Raw genomic sequence first — 23,338 nt, 5'->3', positions numbered from 1 at the left:
TTGAAAGGAGGCTCTGGAGCCTTGAAAGGAGGCTTCCGAGCCTCTTGAAAGGAGGCTTCCTGAGCCTCTCTTGAAAGGAGGCCTGAGCTCTTCTGAAAGGGAGGCTTCTGAGCCTCTTGAAAGGAGGCCTGAGCCTCTTGAAAGGAGGCTTCCTGAGCTCTTGAAAGGAGGCTCTGAGCCTCTTGAAAGGAGGCTTCCTGAGCCTTGGAAAGGAGGCCTGGAGCCTCTTGAAAGGAGGCTTCCTGAGCTCTTGAAAGGAGGCTTCTGAGTTCTTGAAAGGAGGCCTGAGCCTCTTGAAAGGAGGCTTCTGAGCTCTTGAAAGGAGGCTTCTGAGCCTCTTGAAAGGAGGCTCTGAGCCTCTTGAAAGGAGGCTTCCGGAGCCTCTTGAAAGGAGGCTTCTGAGCCTCTTGAAGGAGGCCTGAGCTCTTGAAAGGAGGCTCTGAGCCTCTTGAAAGGAGGCCTGAGCTCTTGAAAGGAGGCTTCTGAGCCTCTTGAAAGGAGGCTTCCTGAGCTCTCTTGAAAGGAGGCTTCCGAGCCTCTTGAAAGGAGGCTTCCTGAGCTCTTGAAAGGAGGCTCTGAGCCTCTTGAAAGGAGGCTCTGAGCCTCTTGAAAGGAGGCTCTGAGCCTCTTGAAAGGAGGCCTGAGCCTCTTGAAAGGAGGCTTCTGAGCCTCTTGAAAGGAGGCTTCTGAGCTCTTGAAAGGAGGCCTGAGCCTCTTGAAAGGAGGCTTCCTGAGCCTCTTGAAAGGAGGCCTGAGCCTCTTGAAAGGAGGCTTCTGAGCTCTTGAAAGGAGGCTCTGGAGTCTCTTGAAAGGAGGCTCTGAGCCTCTTGAAAGGAGGCCTGAGCCTCTTGAAAGGAGGCTTCTGAGCTCTTGAAAGGAGGCTTCCTGAGCCTCTTGAAAGGAGGCCTGGAGCCTCTTGAAAGGAGGCTTCTGAGCCTCTTGAAAGGAGGCTTCCTGAGCCTCTTGAAAGGAGGCTTCTGAGCCTCCTTGAAAGGAGGCTTCCTGAGCCTCTTGAAAGGAGGCTGAGCCTCTTGAAAGGAGGCTTCCGAGCCTCTTGAAAGGAGGCTTCTGAGCCTCTTGAAAGGAGGCTCTGAGCCTCTTGAAAGGAGGCTTCTGAGCCTCTTGAAAGGAGGCCTGAGCTCTTGAAAGGAGGCTCTGAGCCTCTTGAAAGGAGGCTTCTGAGTTCTTGAAAGGAGGCTTCTGAGCCTCTTGAAAGGAGGCTTCCTGAGCCCTCTTGAAAGGAGGCTTCTGGAGCCTCTTGAAGGAGGCTCTGAGCCTCTTGAAAGGAGGCCTGAGCCTCTTGAAAGGAGGCTTCTGAGCCTCTTGAAAGGAGGCTTCTGAGCCTCTGAAAGGAGGCTTCTGAGCCTCTTGAAAGGAGGCTTTGAGCTCTTGAAAGGAGGCTTCTGAGCTCTTGAAAGGAGGCTCTGAGCTCTTGAAAGGAGGCTTCCTGAGCCTCTTGAAAGGAGGCTCTGAGCCTCTTGAAAGGAGGCTCTGAGCCTCTTGAAAGGAGGCTTCCTGAGCTTCTTGGAAAGGAGGCTTCCTGAGCCTCTTGAAAGGAGGCTTCCTGAGCCTCTTGAAAGGAGGCTCTGAGCCTCTTGAAAGGAGGCTTCTGAGCCTCTTGGAAAGGAGGCTTCTGAGCTCTCTTGAAAGGAGGCTTGAGCCTTTGAAAGGAGGCTTCCTGGAGCCTCTTGAAAGGAGGCTCTGAGCTCTTGAAAGGAGGCTTCTGAGCCTCTTGAAAGGAGGCTTCTGGAGCCTCTTGAAAGGAGGCTTCTGAGCTCTTGAAAGGAGGCCTGAGCTCTTGAAAGGAGGCTTCTGAGCTCTTGAAAGGAGGCTTGAGCCTCTTGAAAGGAGGCTTCCGAGCCTTCTTGAAAGGAGGCCTGAGCCTTCTTGAAAGGAGGCTTCTGAGCCTCTTGAAAGGAGGCTTCTGAGCCTCTTGAAAGGAGGCTTCCTGAGCCTCTTGAAAGGAGGCTCTGAGCCTCTTGAAAGGAGGCTTCCTGAGCTCTTGAAGGAGGCTTCTGGAGCCTCTTGAAAGGAGGCTCTGAGCCTCTGAAAGGAGGCTTCTGAGCCTCTTGAAAGGAGGCTCTGAGCCTCTTGAAAGGAGGCTTCTGGAGCCTCTTGAAAGGAGGCTCTGAGCCTCTTGAAAGGAGGCTTCTGAGCCTCTTGAAAGGAGGCCTGAGGCCTCTTGAAAGGGAGGCTCTGAGCCTCTTGAAAGGAGGCTTCTGAGCCTCTTGAAAGGAGGCTCTGGAGCTCTTGAAAGGAGGCTCTGAGCTCTCTTGAAAGGAGGCTTCCTGAGCCTCTTGAAAGGAGGCCTGGAGCCTCTTGAAAGGAGGCTTCCTGAGCCTCTTGAAAGGGGAGGCTTCCTGAGCCTCTTGCAGAAAGGAGGCTTCTGAGCCTCTTGAAAGGAGGCTCTGAGCCTCTTGAAAGGAGGCTTCCGAGCTCTTGAAAGGAGGCCTGGAGCCTCTTGAAAGGAGGCTCTGGAGCTCTTGAAAGGAGGCTTCTGAGCCTCTTGAAAGGAGGCTCTGAGCTCCTTGAAAGGAGGCTTCCTGAGCCTCTTGAAAGGAGGCTCTGAGCCTCTTGAAAGGAGGCTTCCTGAGCTCTTGAAAGGAGGCTTCCTGAGCCTCTTGAAAGGAGGCCTGAGCCTTCTTGAAAGGAGGCTTTTGAGCCTTGAAAGGAGGCCTGAGCCTCTTGAAAGGAGGCCTGGAGCCTCTTGAAAGGAGGCCTGAGCCTCTTGAAAGGAGGCTTCTGAGCCTCTTGAAAGGAGGCTTCCTGAGCCTTCTTGAAAGGAGGCTTCTGGAGCCTCTTGAAAGGAGGCTTCTGGAGCCTTCTTGAAAGGAGGCTCTGAGCCTCTTGAAAGGAGGCTTCTGAGCTCTTGAAAGGAGGCTCTGAGCTCTTGGAAAGGAGGCCTTGTTTCTGGAGCTCTGAAAGGAGGCTTCGAGCCTCTTGAAAGGAGGGGCTTCGAGCTCTCTTGAAAGGAGGCCTGAGCCTTCTTGAAAGGAGGCTTCCTGGAGCTCTTGAAAGGAGGCTCTGAGCCTCTTGAAAGGAGGCTTCCTGAGCCTTTGAAAGGAGGCTTCTGAGCCTCTTGGAAAGGAGGCCTGAGCCTCTTGAAAGGAGGCTTCTGAGCTCTTGAAAGGGGAGGCTTCTGGAGCTCTTCTTGAAAGGAGGCTTCTGAGTTTCTTGAAAGGAGGCTTCCTGAGCCTCTTGAAAGGAGGCTTCTGGAGCCTCTTGAAAGGAGGCTCTGAGCTCTTGAAAGGAGGCTTCTGAGCTCTCTTGAAAGGAGGCTTCCTGAGCCTCTTGAAAGGAGGCTTCTGAGCCTCTTGAAAGGAGGCTTCTGAGCTCTTGAAAGGAGGCTTCTGGAGCTCTTGAAAGGAGGCTTCTGAGCCTCTTGAAAGGAGGCTTCTGAGCCTCTTGAAAGGAGGCTCTGAGCCTCTTGAAAGGAGGCTTCTGAGCTCTTGAAAGGAGGCTTCTGAGCCTCTTGAAAGGAGGCTTCTGAGCTCTTTGAAAGGGAGGCTTCTGAGCCTCTTGAAAGGAGGCTTCTGAGCCTCTTGAAAGGAGGCTTCCTGAGCCTCTTGAAAGGAGGCTTCTGAGCCTCTTGAAAGGAGGCTTCCTGAGCCTCTTGAAAGGAGGCTTCCTGAGCCTCTTGAAAGGAGGCCTGAGCCTTGAAAGGAGGCTTCCTGAGCCTCTTGAAAGGAGGCTTCTGAGCCTCTTGAAAGGAGGCTCTGAGCCTCTTGAAAGGAGGCTCTGAGCTCTTGAAAGGAGGCTCTGAGCCTCTTGAAAGGAGGCTCTGAGCTCTCTTGAAAGGAGGCTCTGAGCTCTTGAAAGGAGGCCTGGAGCCTCTTGAAAGGAGGCTTCTGAGCCTCTTGAAAGGAGGCTTCTGAGCTCTTGAAAGGAGGCTTCTGAGCCTCTTGAAAGGAGGCTTCTGAGCCTCTTGAAAGGAGGCTTCCTGAGCTCTTGAAAGGAGGCTTCTGGAGCTTCTTGAAAGGAGGCTTCTGAGCCTCTTGAAAGGAGGCTCTGAGCCTCTTGAAAGGAGGCTTCCTGAGCTCTCTTGAAAGGAGGCTTCCTGAGCCTCTTGAAAGGAGGCTTCCTGAGCCTCTTGAAAGGAGGCTCTGAGCTCTCTTGAAAGGAGGCTTCTGAGCCTCTTGAAAGGAGGCTCTGAGCCTCTTGAAAGGAGGCTTCCTGAGCTCTTGAAAGGAGGCTCTGAGCTCTTGAAAGGAGGCTTCTGAGCCTCTTGAAAGGAGGCTTCTGAGCTCTTTTGAAAGGAGGCTTCTGAGCCTCTTGAAAGGAGGCTTCTGAGCCTCTTGAAAGGAGGCTTCTGAGCCTCTTGAAAGGAGGCTTCTGAGCCTCTTGAAAGGAGGCTTCCTGAGCCTCTTGAAAGGAGGCCTGAGCTCTTGAAAGGAGGCTTGAGCCTCTTGAAAGGAGGCTTCTGAGCCTCTTGAAAGGAGGCTTCTGAGCCTCTTGAAAGGAGGCTTCCTGGAGCTCTTGAAAGGAGGCTTCTGAGCTCTTGAAAGGAGGCTTCTGAGCTCTCTTGAAAGGAGGCTTCTGAGCTCTTGAAAGGAGGCTCTGAGCCTCTTGAAAGGAGGCTTCTGAGCCTCTTGAAAGGAGGCTTCTGAGCCTCTTGAAAGGAGGCTTCCTGAGCTCTTGAAAGGAGGCTCTGAGCCTCTTGAAAGGAGGCTTCCTGAGCTCTTGAAAGGAGGCTCTGGAGCCTCTTGAAAGGAGGCCTGAGCCTCTTGAAAGGAGGCTCTGAGCCTCTTGAAAGGAGGCTCTTGAGCCTTCTTGAAAGGAGGCTTCTGAGCCTCTTGAAAGGAGGCTTCTGAGCTCTCTTGAAAGGAGGCTTCTGAGCTCTTGAAAGGAGGCTTCCTGAGCCCTTGAAAGGAGGCCTGAGCCTCTTGAAAGGAGGCTTCTGAGCCTCTTGAAAGGAGGCTTCTGGAGCCTTCTTGAAAGGAGGCTTCCTGAGCTCTCTGAAAGGAGGCTTGAGCTCTCTTTGAAAGGAGGCTTCTGAGCTCTTGAAAGGAGGCTTCTGAGCTCTTGAAAGGAGGCTTCTGAGCTCTCTTGAAAGGAGGCTTCCTGAGCTCTTGAAAGGAGGCTTCTGAGCCTCTTGAAAGGAGGCTTCTGGAGCCTCTTGAAAGGAGGCTCTGAGCCTTTCTTGAAAGGAGGCTTCTGAGCCTCTTGAAAGGAGGCTTCCTGAGCCTCTTGAAAGGAGGCCTGAGCCTCTTGAAAGGAGGCTTCTGAGCCTCTTGAAAGGAGGCTCTGAGCCTCTTGAAAGGAGGCCTGAGCCTCCTTGAAAGGAGGCTTCTGAGCTCTTGAAAGGAGGCTTCTGAGCCTCTTGAAAGGAGGCTTCTGAGCCTCTTGAAAGGAGGCTTCTGAGCTCTTGAAAGGAGGCTCTCTGAGCTCTCTTGAAAGGAGGCTTCTGAGCTCTTGAAAGGAGGCTCTGAGCCTTCTTGAAAGGAGGCTCTGAGCTCTTGAAAGGAGGCTTCTGAGTTTTCTTGAAAGGAGGCTTCTGAGCCTCTTGAAAGGAGGCTTCTGAGCTCTTGAAAGGAGGCTTCTGAGCTCTTGAAAGGAGGCTTGAGCTCTTGGAAAGGAGGCTTCTGAGCTCTTGAAAGGAGGCTCTGAGCCTCTTGAAAGGAGGCTTCTGAGCCTCTTGAAAGGGAGGCTTCCTGAGCCTCTTGAAAGGAGGCTCTGAGCCTCTTGAAAGGAGGCTTGAGCCTCTTGAAAGGAGGCTTTGAGCCTCTTTGAAAGGGAGGCTCTGAGCCTCTTGAAAGGAGGCTCTGAGCCTCTTGAAAGGAGGCTCTGGAGCCTCTTGAAAGGAGGCTTCTGAGCTCTCTTGAAAGGAGGCTTCCTGAGCCTCTTGAAAGGAGGCTTCCTGAGCTCTTGAAAGGGGAGGCTCTGAGCCTCTTGAAAGGAGGCTTCCTGAGCCTTGAAAGGAGGCTTCTGAGCTCTTGAAAGGAGGCTTCCTGAGCCTCTTGAAAGGAGGCTCTGAGCCTCTTGAAAGGAGGCTTCTGAGCTCTTGAAAGGAGGCTTGAGCCTCTTGAAAGGAGGCTCTGAGCCTCTTGAAAGGAGGCTCTGAGCTCTTGAAAGGAGGCTTCTGAGCCTCTTGAAAGGAGGCTTCTGAGCTCTTGAAAGGAGGCTTCTGAGCTCTTGAAAGGAGGCTTCTGAGCCTCTTTGAAAGGAGGCTCTGAGCCTCTTGAAAGGAGGCTTCTGAGCCTCTTGAAAGGAGGCTTCCTGAGCCTTCTGAAAGGAGGCTCTGAGCTCTCTTGAAAGGAGGCTTGAGCCTCTTGAAAGGAGGCTTCCTTGAGCTCTCTTGAAAGGAGGCTCTGAGCCTTCTTGAAAGGAGGCTTCCTGAGCTCTTGAAAGGAGGCTTCTGAGCTCTTGAAAGGGAGGCTTCCTGAGCCTTCTTGAAAGGAGGCTTCTGAGCCTCTTGAAAGGAGGCTTCTGAGCCTCTTGAAAGGAGGCTTCTGAGCCTCTTGAAAGGAGGCTTCCTGAGCTCTCTTGAAAGGAGGCTTCCTGAGCTCTTTGAAAGGAGGCTTCTGAGCCTCTTGAAAGGAGGCTTCTGAGCCTCTTGAAAGGAGGCTTGGAGCCTCTTGAAAGGAGGCTTCTGAGCCTCTTGAAAGGAGGCTCTGAGCCTCTTGAAAGGAGGCTTCTGAGCCTCTGAAAGGAGGCTCTGAGCTCTTGGAAAGGAGGCTTGAGCTCTTCTTGGAAAGGAGGCTTCTGAGCTCTTGAAAGGAGGCTCTGAGCCTCTTGAAAGGAGGCTTCTGAGCCTCTTTGAAAGGAGGCTTCTGAGCTCTTGAAAGGAGGCTTCTGAGCCTCTTGAAAGGAGGCTTCTGAGCTCTTGAAAGGAGGCTCTGAGCCTCTTGAAAGGAGGCTTCTGAGCCTCTTGGAAAGGAGGCTTCTGAGCCTCTTGAAAGGAGGCTTCTGAGCTCTCTTGAAAGGAGGCTTCTGAGCCTTCTTGAAAGGAGGCTTCTGAGCCTCTTGAAAGGAGGCTTCTGAGCTCTTGAAAGGAGGCTCTGAGCCTCTTGAAAGGAGGCTCTGAGCCTCTTGAAAGGAGGCTCTGAGCCTCTTGAAAGGAGGCTTCCTGAGCCTCTTGAAAGGAGGCTTTGAGCCTTGAAAGGAGGCTTCCTGAGCTCTCTTGAAAGGAGGCTCTGAGCCTCTTGAAAGGAGGCTCTGAGCCTCTTGGAAAGGAGGCTTCTGAGCTCTTTGAAAGGAGGCTCTGAGCTCTTGAAAGGAGGCTTCTGAGCTCTTGAAAGGAGGCTCTGAGCCTCTTGAAAGGAGGCTTGAGCCTCTTGAAAGGAGGCTTCTGAGCCTCTTGAAAGGAGGCTTCTGAGCCTCTTGAAAGGAGGCTTCTGAGCTCTTGAAAGGAGGCTTCTGAGCTCTTCTGAAAGGAGGCTTCTGAGCTCTTGAAAGGAGGCTTCTGAGCCTCTTGAAAGGAGGCTTCCTGAGCTCTTGAAAGGAGGCTTGAGTTTCTTGAAAGGAGGCTTCTGAGCTCTCTTGAAAGGAGGCTTCTGAGCTCTTGAAAGGAGGCTCTGAGCTCTTGAAAGGAGGCTTCTGAGCCTCTTGAAAGGAGGCTTGAGCCTCTTGAAAGGAGGCTCTGAGCCTTCTTGAAAGGAGGCTTCCTGAGCCTCTTGAAAGGAGGCTCTGAGCTCTTGAAAGGAGGCTTCTGAGCCTTCTTGGAAAGGAGGCTTCCTGAGCTCTCTTGAAAGGAGGCTTCTGAGCCTCTTGAAAGGAGGCTTGAGCCTCTGAAAGGAGGCTTCTGAGCCTCTTGAAAGGAGGCTCTGAGCTCTCTTGAAAGGAGGCTTCTGGAGCTCTTGAAAGGAGGCTTCTGAGCCTCTTGGAAAGGAGGCCTGAGCCTCTTGAAAGGAGGCTTGAGCCTTGAAAGGAGGCTTCTGAGCTCTCTTGAAAGGAGGCTTCTGAGCCTTCTTGAAAGGAGGCTTGAGCCTCTTGAAAGGAGGCTCTGAGCTCTTGAAAGGAGGCTTGAGCTCTTGAAAGGAGGCTTCTGAGCCTCTTGAAAGGAGGCTTCTGAGCCTCTTGAAAGGAGGCTTCTGAGCCTCTTGAAAGGAGGCTTCTGAGCTCTTGAAAGGAGGCTCTGAGCTCTCTTGAAAGGAGGCTTCTGGAGCTCTTGAAAGGAGGCTTCTGAGCCTTCTTGAAAGGAGGCTTCCTGAGCTCTCTTGAAAGGAGGCTTCTGAGCCTCTTGAAAGGAGGCTTCTGAGCCTCTTGAAAGGAGGCTCTGAGCCTCTTGAAAGGAGGCTTCCTGAGCTCTCTTGAAAGGAGGCTTGAGCCTCTTGAAAGGAGGCTTCTGAGCTCTTGAAAGGAGGCTTCCTGAGCTCTTGAAAGGAGGCTCTGAGTTTTGAAAGGAGGCCTGAGCCTCTTGAAAGGAGGCTCTGAGCCTTTTGAAAGGAGGCCTGAGCCTCTTGAAAGGAGGCTTCTGAGCCTCTTGAAAGGAGGCTCTGAGCTCTTGAAAGGAGGCCTGAGCCTCTTGAAAGGAGGCTTCTGAGCCTCTTGAAAGGAGGCTTCTGAGCCTCTTGAAAGGAGGCTTCTGGAGCTCTTGAAAGGAGGCTTCTGAGCCTCTTGAAAGGAGGCTTCTGGAGCCTCTTGAAAGGAGGCTTCTGAGCCTCTTGAAAGGAGGCTTCCTGAGCCTCTTGAAAGGAGGCTTCTGAGCCTCTTGAAAGGAGGCTTCCTGAGCCTCTTGAAAGGAGGCCTGAGCCTCTTGAAAGGAGGCTCTGAGCTCTTGAAAGGAGGCTTCTGAGCCTCTTGAAAGGAGGCTTCTGAGCTCTTGAAAGGAGGCTTCTGAGCTCTTTGGAAAGGAGGCTTCTGAGCTCTCTTGGAAAGGAGGCCTGGAGCCTCTTGAAAGGAGGCTTCTGAGCCTCTTGAAAGGAGGCTCTGAGCCTCTTGAAAGGAGGCTTCCTGAGCCTCTGAAAGGAGGCTTCTGAGCTCTCTTGAAAGGAGGCTTCCTGAGCCTCTTGAAAGGAGGCTTCTGAGCTCTTGAAAGGAGGCTTCCTGAGCCTCTTGAAAGGGAGGCTCTGAGCCTCTTGAAAGGAGGCTTCTGAGCTCTGAAAGGAGGCTCTGAGCTTGAAAGGAGGCTTCTGAGCCTCTTGGAAAGGAGGCTTCTGGAGCCTCTTGAAAGGGAGGCTTCTGAGCTCTTGAAAGGAGGCTTGAGCTCTTTGAAAGGAGGCTTCTGAGCCTCTTGAAAGGAGGCTTCTGAGCCTCTTGAAAGGAGGCTTCTGAGCCTCTTGAAAGGAGGCTTCTGAGCCTCTTTGAAAGGAGGCTTCCTGAGCTCTTGGAAAGGAGGCTTCTGAGCTCTTGAAAGGAGGCTTCTGAGCCTCTTGAAAGGAGGCTTCCTGAGCCTCTTGAAAGGAGGCTTCTGAGCTCTTGAAAGGAGGCTCTGAGCCTCTTGAAAGGAGGCTTCTGAGCTCTTGAAAGGAGGCTTCTGAGCCTCTTGAAAGGAGGCTCTGAGCCTCTTGAAAGGAGGCTTGAGCCTCTTGAAAGGAGGCTTCTGAGCCTCTTGAAAGGAGGCTTCTGAGCCTCTTGAAAGGAGGCTTCTGAGCCTCTTGAAAGGAGGCTTCCTGAGCTCTTGGAAAGGAGGCTTCTGAGCCTCTTGAAAGGAGGCTTCTGAGCCTCTTGAAAGGAGGCTTCTGAGCCTCTTGAAAGGAGGCTTCTGAGCCTCTTGGAAAGGAGGCTTCCTGAGCCTCTTGAAAGGAGGCTTCTGAGCCTCTTGAAAGGAGGCTCTGAGCCTCTTGAAAGGAGGCTTGAGCCTCTTGAAAGGAGGCTTCCTGAGCTCTTGAAAGGAGGCTCTGAGCCTCTTGAAAGGAGGCTTCTGAGCCTCTTGAAAGGAGGCTTCCTGAGCCTCTTGAAAGGAGGCTTCTGAGCCTCTCTGAAAGGAGGCTTCTGGAGCCTCTTGAAAGGAGGCTCTGAGCCTCTTGAAAGGAGGCTTCCTGAGCTCTCTTTGAAAGGAGGCTTCTGAGCTCTTGAAAGGAGGCTTGAGCCTCTTGAAAGGAGGCTTCTGAGCCTCTTGAAAGGAGGCTTCTGAGCCTCTTGAAAGGAGGCTTCTGAGCCTCTTGAAAGGAGGCTCTGAGCCTCTTGAAAGGAGGCTTCTGAGCCTTCTTGAAAGGAGGCTCTGAGCTCTCTTGAAAGGAGGCTTCTGAGCCTCTTGAAAGGAGGCTTCGAGCTTTCTTGAAAGGAGGCTTGTTTTTATGCTGAGCTCTTGAAAGGAGGCTTCCTGAGCTCTTGAAAGGAGGCTTCTGAGCCTCTTGAAAGGAGGCTTCTGAGCCTCTTGAAAGGAGGCTCTGAGCCTCTTGAAAGGAGGCTTCTGAGCCTCTTTGAAAGGAGGCTTCTGAGCCTCTTGAAAGGAGGCTTCTGAGCCTCTTGAAAGGAGGCTTCTGAGCTCTTGAAAGGAGGCTTCTGAGCCTCTTGAAAGGAGGCTTCTGAGCCTCTTGAAAGGAGGCTTCTGAGCCTCTTGAAAGGAGGCTTCTGAGCCTCTTGAAAGGAGGCTTCTGAGCCTCTTGAAAGGAGGCTTCTGAGCCTCTTGAAAGGAGGCTTCTGAGCCTCTTGAAAGGAGGCTTCTGAGCTCTTGAAAGGAGGCTTCTGAGCCTCTTGAAAGGAGGCTTCTGAGCTCTCTTGAAAGGAGGCTTCTGAGCTCTTGAAAGGAGGCTTCTGAGCCTCTTGAAAAGGAGGCTTCTGAGCCTCTTGAAAGGAGGCTCTGAGCTCTTTGAAAGGAGGCTTCTGAGCCTCTTGAAAGGAGGCTTCTGGAGCTCTTGAAAGGAGGCTTCTGAGCTCTTGAAAGGAGGCTTGAGCCTCTTGAAAGGAGGCTGAGCCTCTTGAAAGGAGGCTTCCTGAGCCTCTTGAAAGGAGGCTTTGAGCTCTCTTGAAAGGAGGCTTGAGCCTCTTGAAAGGAGGCTTCTGAGCCTCTTGAAAGGAGGCTTCTGAGCTCTCTTGAAAGGAGGCTTCTGAGCCTCTTGAAAGGAGGCTTCTGAGCTCTCTTGAAAGGAGGCTTCTGAGCCTCTTGAAAGGAGGCTTCTGAGCCTCTTGAAAGGAGGCTTCTGAGCCTCTTGAAAGGAGGCTTCCTGAGCCTCTTGAAAGGAGGCTTCTGAGCTCTTGGAAAGGAGGCTTCTGAGCTCTTGAAAGGAGGCTTCCTGAGCCTCTTGAAAGGAGGCTTCTGAGCTCTCTTGAAAGGAGGCTTCTGAGCTCTTGAAAGGAGGCTTCCTGAGCTCTTGAAAGGAGGCTTCTGAGCTCTCTTGAAAGGAGGCTTCCTGAGCTCTTGAAAGGAGGCTTCTGAGCCTCTTGAAAGGAGGCTTCTGAGCTCTTTGAAAGGGAGGCTTCTGAGCTCTTGAAAGGAGGCTTCTGAGCCTCTTGAAAGGAGGCTTCCTGAGCCTCTTGGAAAGGAGGCTTCTGAGCTCTTGAAAGGAGGCTTCTGAGCCTTCTTGAAAGGAGGCTTCTGAGCTCTCTTGAAAGGAGGCTTCGAGCTCTTGAAAGGGAGGCTTCCTGAGCCTCTTGAAAGGAGGCTTCTGAGTTCTTGAAAGGAGGCTTCTGAGCTCTTGAAAGGAGGCTCTGAGCCTCTTGAAAGGGAGGCTCTGAGCTCTCTTGAAAGGAGGCTTCTGAGCCTCTTGAAAGGAGGCTTCTGAGCTCTCTTGAAAGGAGGCTCTGAGCCTCTTGAAAGGAGGCTTCTGAGCTCTCTTGAAAGGAGGCTTCTGAGCCTCTTGAAAGGAGGCTCTGAGCCTCTTGAAAGGAGGCTTCTGAGCTCTTGAAAGGAGGCTTCTGAGCCTCTTGGAAAGGAGGCTTCTGAGCCTCTTGAAAGGAGGCTTCTGAGCCTCTTGAAAGGAGGCTCTGAGCTCTTGAAAGGAGGCTCTGAGCCTCTTGAAAGGAGGCTTCTGAGCCTCTTGAAAGGAGGCTCTGAGCCTCTGAAAGGAGGCTTCTGAGCCTCTTGAAAGGAGGCTTCCTGAGCCTCTTGAAAGGAGGCTTCTGAGCCTCTTGAAAGGAGGCTTCCTGAGTCTCTTGAAAGGGAGGCTCTGAGCTCTTGAAAGGAGGCTTGAGCCTTCTTGAAAGGAGGCTTCCTGAGCCTCTTGAAAGGAGGCTCTGAGCCTCTTGAAAGGAGGCTTCCTGAGCCTCTTGAAAGGAGGCTTCTGAGCTCTTGAAAGGAGGCTCTGAGCTCTCTTGAAAGGAGGCTTCCTGGAGCCTCTTGAAAGGAGGCTTCTGAGCCTCTTGAAAGGAGGCTTCCGAGCCTCTTGAAAGGAGGCTTCCGAGCCTCTTGAAAGGAGGCTTCCGAGCCTCTTGAAAGGAGGCTTCCGAGCCTCTTGAAAGGAGGCTTCCGAGCCTCTTGAAAGGAGGCTTCCGAGCCTCTTGAAAGGAGGCTTCCGAGGCTTTCGAGAGGGCTTCGAAGCTCTTGAAAGAGGCCTTCCGGGCCTTTTGAAAAGAACTTTCCGAGCCTTTTAAAAGAAGGAGAAAAGAAAAAAAAAGAAAGTTTACAGAAGAAAGCTTAAAAGAAGATTTCCGGGCCTCTAGAAAGGAGGATTCCAACCCGCTTTAGAGTGGGCTTCCGAGCCTTGTAAAATGAGGCTGTTGAGCCTGTTCTAAAATCCCTTCCGAGCCCCTTGAAAAGATCCGAGGCTTTTAACAGAAGCAGAAAAAAAGGAAATTTCTAGAAAAACAGCTTGGCTTCCGAGAAGCGTAGAAGGATGCTTCCAATTCTCTTGCAACAAGGCAACTGAGCTTTTCGGAAAAAAGTCTTCTTGTCTTTCAAATGGAGGCTGTAGACTCTAGATTTTAGTTAAGAAACATATTCTTGACATATTATTCAACATTATGTTGACCCGGAAGATTGCATAGAAGATTTTTAAAATTTGTTAATTTGAGGTTTTGCCCTTTTGATCTTTTGTCCCACATCTCTTCATCCATTGTACTGGTTGTGGAGGACAGGATTAAAAAGGCCATGATTTACTGATCGCCATGCATAGGGCATTTTGGACCACCAGTTCGACGCCTCATATTTTGGACCATTGAGAGCAGACCTCTTGGTTCAAAATAAGAGCCCCGTAAGGGTGGTACAAAACACATCCTTTACCCTATTATGTACAAGACAAAGTTTAGAAATAAAAAAAAGATACAAAGCTTTATCAATAAGTTTGGATTAAAATTGTAATTCATCCGCCATTAAGCATTTCGTCCGAGGTACCCCTGGGCCCGGCGAAAGTAACCCCAGCGGTACATGTACCCCAGGTTGAGAATCGCTGTTATAAAAGACCGAGAAATGCTCTGCATCTCCGTGAGCGCTACGGGAAAATAATCGTTGGTTAGTAGAAAAGGTAATTCATGTGAAGCCCCTTGGTAAGCGACTTAATATTCATTGTAAACTTGTTTTGAAAACAAGAAGACGAAAACTGTGTCAACACAATTCAATGTGCTTCGTTTATTAAGCTTCTACAATACGATCGATTCGGCACTAAATAATTTTGTGCTCTTCAATGCAGACATTATTTTTTTCACTTCGTGTTCTCCCGCACTATCTGGCGTGATCAGCATCTACAGATCGATTGCACACTGATTAAACAAATTTCTGCTACGTGAGGTAAATTTTTTTTTTCACTTCGCGTTCTCCCGGTCTAGCTGCCGTCTCACGACCAGCAACAACACGATAGATTTCGCATTCATATTGTACAATTAGTAAAAAATATCACAAAATATAAATTTGAAACTTGGAAACACTGAAGACGTTTTATAGAAGAAAACTACATACGTATTTGTCAACTAAGAATAGGGCTAAGTAGTAAGCGTTTTAAGAAAAAAAAATTATAGCTCAAAGTTTTGAAAACAACTTAACGATTTTGTTCAGCGGTGCAGCCAGAATGTTTGATAATATGAAGAATGGTTTGAGTTTAAATTTGTTTCGAAATTCCGCGGAATTCCGTTAAATTTCGTTAGAAGCTAGTTTTTTCTAGCAAAATTTTTGTAATTTTACGAAACGAAACGAAATCAAGAAATGCGATTTCGCCATGCTAAAATTCTGCGAAATTCCGCGGAATTTCGTTTCGAACCACCTGAAACGAAGTTTTTCGAAATAGCGCATATGCTTATAATTCATGCTATAAACAACATCTTACAAAAAATCGACTACCAGAACCACTCTCATAGGTCTCATGTGTAATAACATGCCCCGCTTTTACATATGTACGGATCTTCCGCATGAAAGCTGACGTAAACTTCAGATTGTTGGATATTTCAGCAATTGTGCTATTTTTTCATATCAACCCCTTTTCACACTGTAACAGTTTATTTGAATAAAGGTATTCCTTAACCTTCGAACGTTATGGTGCAGCATTGAGAACAGTCAAAACGATGAAAACACGTGCATTCTTGGAAGTTGTTTTTGCCGAGTTTGTTTCGTAACAAGTAACGCGCGTAACTTTTTTGGCAAATTTCCCCATGAGTGAACAAATTTGACCCGTACTGGCTCACAACCATATATGCACCCGGTGCGGTACGGTCCTTTCCAGAGCAAAAACAACGCAAAAAATAGCTGCCTTTGCTGCCGGTGAAGTGCGCACAACTGTTGCAGATTGGATTTCACGAGGTTTTTGCAATTTGGGCACAAACTTTTTGCTTCCCGCTACGGTACAAAGCAAAGGCAGCCACCTCTTTTGTGTGGTTTCTGAAGCCTTCCGAACACACCGGCCGGCAGGTACCCACCCATGGCTGACTTGGGGGTATGGTCGGATGGCCCGATTTCCAGGAGTTTCGTGGAGGTAAAGTGCCAGTGCCTTAGTAACCTCCTGTTCGCCAGTCGTGTGCTGTCGATTTGGGTTCAGTTTCAAGAAGAGCAGCAAGAATTTTTGAAGTGTTTTTTCTCATGGGGCTTATTTTTTTTTACTCAGGATGAGTTTCAAATAACACACCATGTGTGGCGGCGAAGATTTTGTTTTGCATTTTGCATAGACGAACACGATGCATACTGTGTATGTTTGCTGCGAAATTTGATACTTTTTCTCGTTCAAGTTAGCCAAGGGTACAAAATTTGGGGAGCCAATTGATGAGTTAATTAAAATAAGAAACTTTGGAGTCAAATTCAGCTTTAGTCGGACTTTTGTTTTTATGAAATATGATGAACGCCTACAAAACTGTAAACCATATTCACCAACGTAAATTGTTATGCAAAAGTTACATCAAATAATTGCTACAACCAGAATTGAACATATTCTGCAGTTTAGGATTGTGTTGCAAACAATGGTGGCAATTTTTGGAAAATAATTTCGATTAGAATATGGTGAATCTAAGAATTCTCTAAAACATTAAATTTCGGATTTATGATGACCCGGATGGAAGTATTATTACCTCTTCTTTAGTTATTTCAATTTCCTGTGCTACGTTCGAATTAAATATTCCATTTTCAGAATCATTAGCTGTGCGAGGTATTTCCAAATTGATTTAATACTTTATATTATATATTTTTTGACTAACTGGATTCTGAATTAAACGTTTTAGTATTCGACATTTGGACATTAGATTTGTGTCGACCTTATTTCACACATTACCCGGTCGGGGCTGCGTAAAGTCTATGCCAGGCCAGTGACGAAGAAAGGGGAGCTACAAAGACAACATCAATTTTGTCAACAGCACTCTCGTGCCTCAGACATGGAAACAGAAAGTCAACGGTGCGCCAGCTGACACTGATTTGTGTGCGATTGCATACCCAAACGGTTCTCTTTTCCGGGTTGACACATCAAGCGGGTGCCTATTGAAGATCGATCAGCTGCGCGTTTGAAAGAGAGCGCCGAGGAGGCTGCTGGCCGGCATCGAACGTGCTCAAAGGGAAACGCTTTCAGGGGCACGATTTGCTCCAACCGCAAAGTGAACCTTTCTTCGATTGTCGCCGTCCGGTTGATGAATCGGATGGATCGACCGACCAACCGCGCGCGCTCGAAAGTCATCGTGATATGCAGGAACAAGCGGTGGCGCAAACATGAATGCACTTTCAAGTCGAAAATCTCTATGCCGCCCCGCGATGACGATGCCGATCGAGAGCAGAGGGTAGATGGCGAGAAGGGATTAAACACATATGCTTCTAATCCCGCGGCTTCACGGCGTGATTCGTTGGCACTGATTGGGACGAGAATTCCGAAAAGGAGATGCGGTTGGGAGTAACTAGGATGACTTTAAAGGTATGTGGAGCTTCGAAAGAATCTGCTCCTGTTAATTGAAATTAAACATCTTTAAACTATGGGTTGTCCGTAGTTTAGCAAAAAATCAGGGATCAATAATTTCGATGGACCTCTGATAGAAACTAAAAAATATTGATTCCAATGTGTTTAGAAATTTTTGACTCCAAATGTCAATTGTGAGGAACACAAGAACTCGTGGAGCTTCAAACCACCGTGTACACATCGCATACCTGTAGTTCCCACTCTGGCAGCCTTGGCCAACAAAATGTGACCACATCGGCACGTCCAGAAGCCACATTATGTGTGAATATATGCATTAAATTAAATGAGATGGAGTGTTGTTAAGTACTCCATCGGGTCGTTGTTGTCGGTGCCGGGATAAATGGGACGAGTGAGTGTCGTCGTGCGAAACATGCCTCGGGCGGCTGAAGTGTGACTTCCGTATTAGGTGAGAAAGAGAATGATTGGAAATCAATTAGATTAGATTGAGTGTAAGTGCATCCGGGACGAGCCAACGGGTGTATATCATCTGAGATGCAACAATACGCAAAGATGCAACTTCACCATCGTGCGGTTTTGTAAAACGTGCTTACAGGATGCCAAGAGTAAATTGGGCAATGACCTATTTGTTGAATACTGGATGTTCATACACTGAGGTCCCTTCTTACAAGGTTTTTTTTACAAGTGACGTTAAATTAAGATTACTTTAAGATGAGATCAGTAGAATTCAAAGATAAGAAATAATGAGTTAGTGGGACGTGAAAAGCGGTAAGTGACATAAGAGAATTTAGAAGTTAGGGACAAGAAAATAGAAGCGGAAAGTAAGAATTCAGAAATGAAAAATGAAACGTGCAAAGTGATAAGTGAGCAGTTATAAGTGATGGTAAGTGAAAAATGAGTAACGACAAACGAGAAGTAAGAATCGAGAATTGAGAATTAAGACATGTGAAGTGGAAAGCAAAATGGAAAAAGTAAGAAGTAAGATTAAGAAGGGGTAATGAGTAGTGGATGTATTGAGATGCGAGAAGTAGGAAGTAAGAAGTTAAAAGCAAGAAGTGGAATATCTGAATAGAGAAATGAGATGTGAGAACTGTGGAGTAATGAGCGAGAAGTGACAAACAAGACGCGAGAAGTGCTCCATCAGATGAGCGAAAAGAGAAGTGTAAAGTGTGAAGCAAGAGTTGAAGTGTAAAAAAAATCAAAATGAGAAATGAGATGTAGAGGAGACTTGAGATGTGAGAAGTGAATAACGCGAAATGAGATGTGAGAAATGAAAAATGAAATGAAAAGTGAATAGTGAAAAAAGAAGTGAGACACGAGAAAAAAACGTGAAAATAAGCAGCAAGACATGTAACATGGAAATAAAGATCTGAGGTGAGATAAGTTATATGCGTTTCGAAACTAGAAGCGGGAAATGAGATGCGAGAAGTAAAAAAGGTGAAACTTAAAGCGAAATGTGATAATTGAGAAGCGATAATTGATGAATAAGATGTGACAAATGTGAAGTCAGAAATAAGAACCAATACTTAAGCAAAACATGAAATCAAGACCATGATTTGAAAAGGGCGTAACAGTCAACATTTATTCTTCGCGATTCATCGCCTACATACAAAGCTACGAATATACATAGAGAATGGGAAAAATATTTGTTGGCTGTTACGTCCTTTGGCAAATGGGCAAGAAAAATAAATAATTTTCATATACCGAGAAAACGGTATATGAATTGAGAGTTTCAGTTTCTCGTAGCAAAAATTAATTTATGATGCACTTGAAGCTAATAATTTCTAGACTTGTGCCTTAAAAACCACATTTAAAGCCAATTGTCCTACAAGCTTTTCAAGACAGCCATAAACCACTATAAGACGAAAGAGGCCCACTCTTTGAGAAGGTGTTCAAGACCATTTTCCAAGGTTCGCTTAAAACTTGTTAGTTTTATCAAAGTGAGCTTATGATGGCATGAAAGATCAGCATAAAAACCTTTTAGGATTACTTTCTAAGGAATTTGACAGCATGTGTTTTGTTATCTAGATCCGCTGATGTTTATACTTGTTTATATTGCATTTTTGTCTGAACTAAAACCGAACAGTATCTCATAATGATGAAAAATTATTATGGATACATTGATAAATTAAAAACTTAATTGCATTGTGATCGTGTAATTCCACATGCCACAAACCACTTTGTCGATGCTTTTCCGAATAAATGTAACAAATATTGAATGCGCCTTATTTATATTGCAAGATATAATATTATTTTGAAAAACTATTTTATTTAAAAAATTGTACACACCCAAAAAAAAAATTTTGCTCTGCTTTTTTATTATTTCTGCAGATGTAACAATATTTGTTTTATGCTCCGATCTATGAAATGACTCATGCATGTAAAATTAAAACAAATAGTTTTCATCGTTCATATATAAATAGCCTCCATCAAGAAATTTGACGCATACGATAATCCGCCATGATTTCAATAGTTTTATCGAAAACCATCATAAGATTGGATTAAAACCACTTTATCTCATACAAAACTCAGGGTTTATGCAGGAGCATGATAAATTGAACTAGATTTATCGCAATCTTGACGAAGCTTAGTTTGTCTTGAATAAACTAACTAGTACTGGTCCAAAACTAAGAAGTTTTATTGAAGAGCGTTATAAGTTCAGTGCTTTCATTTTAACATGTTATTTTACAATTCCAACGAAAACAAGTCGTTCATTTGGAAAGAGTTCATGGTTAAATATTTACTAAACTAAATATCTGCACAAAATGCTGAATTAAATGATATCAAATCGAGAACAAATAAATTGGAGCGCAAAATGTTTTGATTTTCCATGTTTGTGATGGTTTTTCAGTAGTGGCACGCATGATTGCAATAAAAACGACACAGATTGAGCCGAAATCATCCGGGTTTTGCGAATATTGTCATATAATAACATGCAATTCAACTGAAAAAGAAATGCATATATAACTTATTTGTTTTACCAGTTAAACATCTATAGGGCTATTTTTAATCAAAAAGTAATTAGTTAATACTTCTTTATTAAAAATAACCAGCTTCGAAATACGAATAGAATTGAGAGTTCGATAATGATTTTTGGTCGCGATTTTGCAACAATATGTTAAAAATTTCAAAAATCTATCTTGTAAATACTTAACTTGCCAGTATTTGTTGCGTAGCTCAACCGTTCGTTGAAAACTGGAGAAATTCGCCTGTGTATTGTACTCAGTTGGTTATGATTAGGAAAAAATCGAGAAAATGTATTTTAAAGAAAATTGATCGATCATATGATAAATGGGAGGATATGAAATCTGCCTGGTATTGGAATATTAAGACAGCTGATGCAGCTGGTAAATTTGATCCGATAAAAAGTAAACTGCAGCTGATGATCCGATAGAGAAAGAAAACTTCGATAGAAAAAAACAGATGCTTGCGCAAATGGAGTTTCCATATATGGAATAAATTTACATTATTTTTGCTTTTGATCCACTTGTTTTTAATTTATACACTTGTTTGCGTCCAATTTGACATTATGTTTTGTTTGTTTTGATGTATTCTTCAACAAGAGAATCTTTCCCACTCAAAACCACATAGATTTAAGGAAGTTTTATAATGACATTTTCAAGATAGTTCTTTCTTAATGAAGAGCACCATAAAACTTTTTGGTTTCAATTGGGATATAGTGCTCTTGCTGCATAATTTATCAAAATAAACAGCTTAAGATGGACCTGGAGCATATCATAAAACTATTATAAGAGAATTTAGCTTTGAGGTAACTTGGACTAGATGAAAACTATGATAAAATCTCTACAGTTTATACATAAAGCCTTGATAGAACTGCAATAAAACTTGATTAAATCCAAATAGAATTCAAAATGTTACTTGGGTTGTGTAGTCTATAAGATTATGATCACTGTCTGGGGGAACGAAGGTAGATCACGGGGCATGCGAGCAGAAAGATGCTGGGTCATTAGGCCGAATGGTCATTAGGCCGAACGGTCATTAGGCCGAATGAGAACTGGCGAGTGAGAAGTGAGTAGTGCGAAGTGAGGAAGAAGTTGAACGAAAGAAGAAAAAAGGAAAAAGGAGGAAGAAGTTAGAAGGAAGAAGGAAAAAGAAAGAAGGAAGAAGAAAGAAAGAAAAAGGAAGAAGGAAAAAGGAAGAAGGAAGAAGGAGAAAGGAAGAAGGAAGAAGGGAAAAGAAAGAAGGAAGAAGAAAGAAGGAAAAAGAAAATGAAAGAAGGAAGAATGAAGAAGAAATAAGGAAGAAAGCAGAAAGAAGGAAGAAAGAAGGAGGAAGAAGGAAAAAGAAAATGAAAGAAGGAAGAATGAAGAAGAAAGAAGGAAGAAAGAAGGAGGAAGAAAGCAGAAGAAAGAAGGAGGATGGTAGAACGAAGAAGGAAGAAGGAAGAAAGAAAAAGGAAGAAGGAAGAAGAAAAAAGGAAAAAGTGAGAAGGAAGAAGGAAGAAGGAAGAAGGAAAAAGGAAAAAGGAAGAAGGAAAAAGGAAAAAGGAAGTAGAAAGAAGGAAGACGGAAGAAGGAAGAAGGAAGGTGGACGAACGAAGAAGGAAGAGTGAAGAAGGAAGAGGGATGAAGCAAGAAAAAAAGGCAAAAGAAAGAAGGAAGAAGGAAATAGGAAGAAGGCAGAAGAAAGAAGACGGAAGAAAGAATGAAGAAATAGGAAGAAAGAAGATGGAAGAAGAAACAGATAGCAGGAAGAGGAAAGAAGAAAGAAGGAAGAAGGAGAAGAAATCTGGAGAATGAAGAAGGAAGAAGGAAGAAGAAAGAAGAAAGAAGAAAGAAAGAAGAAGGAAGAATGAAGAAGGAAGAAGAAAGAAGAAAGAAGGAAGAAGGAAGAAGAAAATAGGAAGAAGGAAGACGGGAGAAAGAAGGAAGAAATCGAGAGAAAAAAGAAAGAAGATGTAAGAAGAAAGAAGGTAGAAGGAAGAGGGAAGAAAAAAGAAGAAAGACGGAGAAAAAATCGGAAGAAAGAAAAAAGAAGATGGAAGAAGAAGAAAGAAGGAAGACGGGAGAAGGAAGAAAGGGAACGGAAGAAACAAGAAAGAAGAAAAAGAACGAAAGAAAGAAGAAAGAAGAAGAAAAAAGAACGGTACAAGTAAGAGGGAAGAAGAAAGAAGAAGGAAGGAGGTAGAAGAATAAGAAATAAGGAGGAAGATAGAAAGGAGAAGAAAGCGAAGAAGAAAAAATGAAGAAGAAATCAGGAGGAAGAAAGAAGGAATAATTGAGAAGGAAGAAGAAAAAAGGAAGGAACAAGAAGAAAGAAAAAAGCAACAAAAAGAAGGATAAAAGAAGAAGGAAGAAAAAAGAAGGGAGAAAGGAGAAAAAAGAAGCAAAAAGAAGAAGAAAGTAGAAAGAAGCAGGGTGGGGAAATGAAGAAAGAAGCAAGAGGAAGAAGGAAGAAGGAAGAAGGAAGAAAAAAGAAAGAAGAAGAATGTACTAGGAAAGAAGGAAGAAAGAAGGAAGAAAATTCCAGAAAGAATAAAAGAGAAGAAAGAAGGAAGAGTGAAAAAGAACTAAAAATGAAGAAGAAGGAAAAAAAAGTCAGATAGAAGAAGGAAGATGCAAGAAGGGAAAAGGAAAAAGGGTTAAGATGAGCAAAGAACTTCTAATTTTTCACTTTTTGCTTCTTTTTGTTAATTCGGCCTAATGGCTATTCAGCCTAATGACCGTTCGGCATAATGACCATTCGGCCTAATGACCTTCGGCCAAATGGCCTGACACCGAGCAGAAATGACGGGATTTAGCAGTTTGGGAATTTAGGAATTTTAATAATTCAGGAATTTGGCATTCAGAAATTTAGGAATTTGGGAAATTTCGAAATTGAGAAAATAAAAATATAGGAATCTAGAAATTAATGAATTTAGAATTTACAAAAATTTAGGAACCTGGAAATCTAGGAGCTTGGGAATTTAGGAATTTGGTAATATAGGAGCTTAGGAATTTAGAAAGTCAGGAAATTCTGAGTTTTGGTATTTAGGAATTCCAAGGGCTGCAAACCTTTTTAATGAAGACGATAATAATAATAATTTAAGAATTTTGAAACCTAAAAATTTTAAAATTTTGGGGATTTTGAAACTTAGGAATTAATTAATATAGGAATTTGGGACTGTAGAAATTATGGACTTTGAGAATTTAGGAAATTAGGAATGGAGGAACAAAGTAATTTACGAAGTTGAAGATTTAGGAATTTAGGATTTTATAAAATTTTGGGCGTTTAGGAGCTAAGGAACTTAAGAATCAATGAATTTAAGAATTTAGGAACAAATAGTGACAAATTAGTGACAAATTTTCGAACTCAGAAATTAAGGAATTAAGAAATTAAGGAATTAAGGAATTAAGGAATTAAGGAATTAAGGAATTAAGGAATTAAGGAATTAAGGAATTAAGGAATTAAGGAATTAAGGAATTAAGGAATTAAGGAATTAAGGAATTAAGGAATTAAGGAATTAAGGAATTAAGGAATTAAAGAATTAAGGAATTAAGGAATTAAGGAATTAAGGACTTAAGGAATTAGGGATTGAGGGATTAAGGAATTAAGGAATTAAGGAATTAAGTAATTAAGGAATTAAGGAATTAATGAATTAAGAAATTGGAAAGAATTAAGGAAATTTAAGGAATTAGAACTAAGGAATTGGAGGAATAAAGGAATTAAGGAATTAAAGGAATTGGAGGAATTGAGGAATTAAGGAATTAAGGAATTAAGGAATTAAGGAATTAACTGGCAATTAAGGAATTGGCTGAATTAAGGAACTAAGGAAATTCATGCAACTAAGGAACTGGTTGAAGGAATTAAGGAACTGAAGGAAATTAAGGAATTAAGGAATTAAGGACTTAAGGAATTGAGGAATTATGAAATTAAGGACTAGGAATTGCTGAACCGAAGGAACTACGAATTAAGGAACTGAACATACGAACTGGCGAATTAACGAACTAAGGAACTGAATGAACTGCTGAATCACGGAAACTGTGGAAATCAAGGAACTAAGGAATTACGAATGCTTACCATGAACTACCAAGGAACTAAGGAACTACGAACTACGCTGAATTAAGGAATTCAAGGAATCAAGGAACTACGAACTACGAATTCAAGGAACTACAGGAACTGAGGAACTAAGGAACCAAGGAACTAAGGAATCAAGGAACCAAGGAGCCAAGGAACTAAGGAATTAAGGAACTAAGGAACTACAA

This window comes from Armigeres subalbatus, chromosome 3 (assembly GCF_024139115.2).
Source record: "Armigeres subalbatus isolate Guangzhou_Male chromosome 3, GZ_Asu_2, whole genome shotgun sequence".
Lineage (NCBI taxonomy): Eukaryota > Metazoa > Arthropoda > Insecta > Diptera > Culicidae > Armigeres > Armigeres subalbatus.
Note: the sequence above shows the minus strand (reverse complement) of the source record.